We start from the raw sequence: 6,757 nt of genomic DNA on the forward strand, positions 1-6,757 counted from the left end.
ATGCTCAAAATAAATTTCATTAACGGCTGACGTGTACTGCCCCAGAGAGGAAAGGGCTTTTACTCTTGGCTTTTCAAATTACACAACGGATGACATGTGTACTATATTTGCACGCTGCGGTCAGTACCACGAAGCGGGTTCCATCGTGTCTTGCTCTCCTAAGTAGAAAACTAGCCTAAGGCCATACGATGGTAATTAGTAAGGCTAACGGAGTAATTGGTTTGAGCCGTAGCTGCGTAAGAGGAATGGAGGAAAACGGAGTGTGTCATCTGTAGTCGGATTATGTCTTCTCCTGCTCTCAGCGATCTACATTTAGGCCTAATTAGTTCCAGCAGCTCAATAGAAAAAAAATCATGAACGTCTTGTCATGAACGTCAATTAAGAAGTGAAACAGGAGTGCTGGATATCGAAACACTAGAGGAATCAGTTAAATAACAGCAAAACTCCATTCTTTAAAGATTCCAGCTCCCATGTACTGAACAGCTTCAAATGTTTTATTACTTTATAAATCAGTTAATGTGTGAAATATTTGACTTAAGTCAGAAGAAGATTAGAAACTTTTTGAAACTGTGCCTGAAGTATTTTGGAAGTCACTAATATCCTCGTTATGAATTCTGTGAGAATAGTCCGCCTAATTTGCCCCCCATTTTTAAACAAAAATAAAGTTTTCACGAATCTCAATCTTTACGACGTAATATCTCCTGATGTATGATTCTTAAAATGACACAATTTTGCATGTGTACTTAGATATATATGTAGATACTGTCAGAAAGTGCGTTTCGACTCGGGTGAGAAGTAAAGAAGTAGTAAATTAATATGTTATGGCTGATGCTGAAGTTTCACTGGGCGCCATTTAAAGACTGACCTAGTTTTTCACCCATTTAAAAGTCTTTGACCTCGTATATCCTGACCTATGTGTCACACTATGATATAGTTTTTTAGCTGCATTCAGTGGCATGTGTTGATATTGTCTGAAAACTGTACTGGGAACAGAGTTGGTAGTAAAGAAGTGGTGGATTAAAACGTCATCTCATGTTCTGAAGTTCTACTGCATGAACAGCGAACATGTAATAAGTGATAAAGTTCTGTCGTTTCATAATTTTGTAGGGGTGTCAGTGAGAACTAGTTTCGTAAAAATTTAAATTTATGTCTAAAAGTTGTTGGAAATGACTAAGTCCTGTCATTCTCAAATAATGGATGAATGAATGTCGGGTATAGGTGCACTATGAGTTACACTGCCACAAGACACACATTCTCTAACTATAACGCACCTGTCATTGTGTTGAACCTATAACATAAGATCATACATGTTAATGAGTAGATTATGACACCACTTTAAAATTTTAAATTCATAAGTAATTACGCGAAATACTGAAAATCTAATTATGGTTGTCCCTGGATGCCTTTAGATAAGCAACACGTAACTGAATATGGAATCCGGGTTTCGGAATAGGCGCTCAGTAATATACACTTAAGCGCCAAAGAAAATGGTATAGGCGTGCGTATTCAAATACAGAGATATGTAAACAGGCTCAATACGGCGTTACGGTCGGCAACGTCTACAAGACAACAGGTGTCTGGCGCAGTTGTAAGGTCGGTTACCGCACGCCAAGTTTACGAATTCGTTGTTAAACAGATGTAGTCATCGGCCTTTCCGCAGTGGTAGCACCGACTCCAGTCAGATAATTAAAGTTGCACTTCTGATACCAGGAAAGGACTCGGATGATCCAAAAAACTTCCGACCTGCGTCTTTTTTATGTCACTGTTTTAAGATCTTGGAATGCCTGACGCTAAGTCGCATAGAAAGCGTCTTGGAACAACAGATCATCCCACAGCAGGCAGGTTTCCGACCAGGCGAATCGTGTTGCGGTCAAGTCCTGAACCTGGCCCAACATATCGAGGATGGGTTTGAGAGGAAAGAGATCACGGGAGTGGCATTCATAGACCTTTCAGCTGCATATGATACTGTAAACCATCGGAGGCTCCTTAGGAAAGTATATAATGTGACACGAGATTACCATTTAACATCACTGATAGGTACTTTCCTGCATAATAGGAGATTTTTCGTCTGTCTCCAGAGCAAGAAGAGCAGGAGGAGAAATCAGAGCGTCCTCGCCCCAATATAATATATATACAAATGACCAACCAGTGCCAAACATCACGAGCCAATTTATTTATGCCGATGACACTGCAGTTGCAGTCCAAGGTTACAATTATATAGGTGTAGAGGAGAAATTAACCAGTACCTTGGAAGCTCTCTCCCAGTGTTATGAGGCAAACCACCTAAGGCCGAACCCTTCCACGACGCAGGTCTGTGCATTCCATTTAAAGAACATGGAGGCAAATCGCGAATTAAATGTAATATGGAGAGGTGAACGTCTCGAGCATTGTAAAACGCCCAAATATCTTGGTGTCACGTTGGAACGCACACTGACCTATAAACATCACTGTAGTGCCACAAGGGAAAAATTCTCAACTAGAAACAACATAAACAGGAAACTAACCAGCGGATCCTGGGGTGCAAACCCAAAAGTCCTGAGAACTTTACCCCTTGCGCTCAGTGTGTCAGCTGCGGAATACGCTGCTCCAGTATGGTCTGCGTCAACACACGCGAGAAAAGTTGATGTCGCGGTGCATGAAATGGCACGGATTGTTACCGGATGCTTGAGGCCAACCCCAGTGCACAAGATGTACTTAATCATGGGGATCGCACAGCCCAACATACGACGTGACATCGCTGCCGAAGTCGAAAAAACCAAGTAAGAAAAGGACATGCGTCACCCTTTATATGGACACCAGCCTGCTGACCGACGGCTTTGTTCGAGGGAGAGTTTCCTGTCACATAACCGAGCCGTGGAAGGGTCGGCTGCAGAGAATCGTTTGAAAAGGTTGGAAATCGACCTGTAAAACCCCCATAAAGGTGTAAGAGAAGAACTGGCGCCTGGTGGAGACCTACCATACACAGTCTGGAGAACCCTAAACCGTATGAGGGTAGAAGTGCCAAAGTGCAAGACAAACCTGCAGCAATGGGGTTTCCTAAAAGAGGATGAGAACACTCTCTGTCTGTGTGGTTCTGGCCAGGTTCCTCAACAGCTGCTTATCTGTCCATCTTTAGACCAGTGCTGCACAATGAATGACTTATGGGAGGCAACAAATGACAAGGTCATATTGGCTGCTGATTTTTGGAAGTCTGAAGTCTAGTTCCGGACACCGAAAGTAAGTATAAAGTCGGGCTAGGGTGACCGAAAAAAAATGGCTCTGAGCACTATGGGACTTAACATCTCAGGTCATCAGTCCCCTAGAACTTAGAACTACTTAAACCTAAGTAACCTAAGGACATCACACACATCCATGCCCGAGGCAGGATTCGAACCTGCGACCGTAGGGGTCGCGTGGTTGCAGACTGAAGCGGGTGACCGTCCGGGTCTGCCAAGCGCTGTTGACAAGCTGCGTGCACTCCGCCCTTCTGACACCTTCTTTTCAGTTTCTATCTTATAGTATGAAGTGTAATCATCCATTAATTTTATTATAATCTTAAGTGTATTTCGTATTGACAGGTTTAGTTTCATTTTTGTGTGTGGGGTTAACTTTAATTTTATGAAAATCGTTGTAATAGATCTGCTAAATGTAACGCGTGAAGGAGAAGAATAGTGAGAACAATAGCGATGTCAATAGCTGTGAGTCGAACAGTGAATGAGGGGAATGCGGTCGTGAGCTGGTGCGTGTATGTAGTGCACAACAGGCTTGTGTGGAGTCGGAAGAAAACGTAGGCGAAATACTGTCGCACTATTACCTCCAGAATGTGGCGTGGACTAAATATTGACGTGGAATTGTGAACAGGAAGTATTAAACTGTTTTGAATGATGGAAGCCTCGTGAAGTGGAGCAAACTGAAATGACAATGGACACACGAAAATTTTTCCCAAATTAGCCTTTTTAGAGCAAACTCTGGCTTCATCTTCAAAGTGCAAGTGCACGCAGATATTATATCTCCGATGAGCTACAAAAGACATGCTTCTAAATTTTTATTCTTATTCTGGAAGATCGACGTTTTTTCGTTTCTTTACATTATTTCTCTGGCTAAAAAACCTAATAAAATGAAAAGTTTTTCTAGGGTTTGACATATGATGCACAATCCTGTGAAACAGTTATTTTCTGAAGTTGTTTTAAACTGAATTACATACACGATAGAGAAAATTAGTTTCCAAGATCTTTGCTCCAAAGCAAAAAGAAGTCCATGAAAATAAGACCAGCGTTGGTTACTTTTGGGCCTGTCTTAGTATAAAATTTTACCAAATGGTCCTTCATAAGTAGTCTAGCAATATCTACCTTACTGCATTTCGAAACATTCCACCCCAAATAAATACATTACAAAGCATAATTACTACAAAAATCGCGCAATAATACACCGTATTTTATTTCAGCTTTCTCTGGCTTTCCTTGAAGGTACATTTAGCTTCCTTCGTTTTGGAGATTTGGGGGCACTGTAAGCAAGTAAACAGTGTTTATTGTCTGCTGGACTAGATTGCTTACTGTGGAGCGAGTTGCTTAACTTAATGTTCATAAGATATTTTCATTTACTGCTTAATGAAACGTTAACTGAAGCTGTAAAAGCTATTAAGCAGTTTCCTATAGCTGAAAGGCATTCGCTAGAATATGATTTACGAATGTGATGCGTATGGGGAAACAGACGGACTGTAACATTACGAGTTCGCGAGCTGAAAAGAATTCTGTAGTATATTAAAAACTGTGTGCTTGACATTACAGTGTAAATGTTATCGCCGTACGCATAGGAACGTCGATCTATTTAGGACCAATTTGATTCCTACCAAAATACGCCCAAAGGAAGACGACGCTGGGATTGTATTCATGCCACGGTGATCATCAAATAGATAAATGAAATTGAATTATCGTATGACATAATTAATATAATTAGTGGGGAGACACCGTCTGCTGAAGTTTAGCCGTCAAGTCCGCAGCTCGTGTTCTGATGAGTAGCGTTGCTGCCTCAGGACCACGGGGTCCCGGATTCGATTCCCAACCGGGTTGTGTTGTCCTCATCATTCCATCATCATTCGTGAAAGTGGCTATATTTGACTGTGTACACATTGGGAATCTATACAGGCGTTGATGAGCGCACAGTTGAGAGCCCCCAAAACCAAACATCATCATACTCAGCCGATTAATCCGAGTCTTTCTATCTGCGCGTCTGTGTAATGAGATGAGGCGATGAGAACGAAACAAACTCGCAGCCTGTGAGCGGAGAAAATCTCCAAGTTGGCCGGTGATCGAACACGGGACCACAGGATCTAGAGGCAGGAGTGCTAATAACTAGCTCTCGAACTGCGGGCATGCACAATCTAAGACGAAACAACAGTTGCTGTTTAACCAGTACCGGATCGACTAATATTTCGCCAGCACCGCCGCCGAGCTGCTCACTATGTGATTCCTCTTCTCTAATGCACAGATAAGCATCGTCACACAGCTCTCTCTGAATACAGACACGGGAAACACAATTACTTCAACAGTATCCACCCCAAAACCAACTTTACTTTGGAGATTGAGAGTGAGGTCGGCCTTCCGTTCCTAGATGTGATGGTATATACACGATCTGACAATATTCTAAGCTGCAGAGTGTATAGCGAGGCTACAAACACAAATAGGTATTTATATGCTATTTTGCACCAACATCAAACCCAAAAGTGATGAACACTCCGTCTTCACGTGCCTTACATATCAGCGACGACAATAGTCTGTAATCGGAGTTGGATTTTTTAAACAAGACAATGAACGCCAACAGCTACGACAGTTTATCGGTAGATATGGCCTTTAAGAAAGACATTAATTATGCTAATAGCAAGGCCGTGGGCTGCGAGGGGGTGGGGAGGGTAGCCGAGCTGTCTAGGGCGTCTTGTCACGGTGCGTGTGGCTACCCCCGTGGGAGATTCGAGTCCTCCCTCGGGCATTGGTGTGTGTGTTGTCCATAGCGTAAGTTAGTTTAAGTTAGAATAAGTAGTGTGTAGGCTTAAGGACCGATGAACTGAGCAGTTTGGTCTCATAAGATTTTACCAGAAATTACCAAATTACCAAGGCTGAGGTACCGACCTCTCAAACTGTTTGTTTCTGGGGTCACTGACCGCATAAGCCGGTTTCTAAGGAAAAACGGTATTTAGACCACTTTCTTTTGTCAAAACAAAGTAAAAGAACTTTTCCGACGGAAAACGGCTGCACCTGATCGCCTCCACACTGCGGGCGTCTATGAAATGACATGTGGTTGCGGCAGAGTGTATAGAGGCGAAACGGGAAGGATTATTAAGGAACTTATTAAGAAAGACGAACGCCACACGCGGCTGAAACAAGAACTGTGGCCCTGACATCTACTTCAATATCGTAAGTTTTCTGGCTAAAGGAACCGACTTTTCTAAAGAACAGTCAGAGAAGCCATTGAAATTTCTAAGAACACATGTAACTTCAGTTGACTGGGTGGCTATAGGCTTGTAGCATCGTGACTCCCCGCCATAAAGTACGTGAATAAACGGCCGCAGCGTCCGAGAAATGCAAACAACGCACTGGAGCCACCTCAGTGGACAATAATATTTTGGGCAAACGTTCCATCCTCTCATGCTCTGCCCGGTTCGCTTCCAGCCAATTATATGTGCCTACAACCAGCAGCAGGAGGAGCTTCAAACAATAACTCTTTCTTTAGCTTAAGTGGAGAAAGATGCCTTTCTAACCAACTACGTAAGCCCACCAATGGT

This window comes from Schistocerca serialis, chromosome 1 (assembly GCF_023864345.2).
Source record: "Schistocerca serialis cubense isolate TAMUIC-IGC-003099 chromosome 1, iqSchSeri2.2, whole genome shotgun sequence".
NCBI classification, from domain to species: Eukaryota; Metazoa; Arthropoda; class Insecta; order Orthoptera; family Acrididae; genus Schistocerca; species Schistocerca serialis.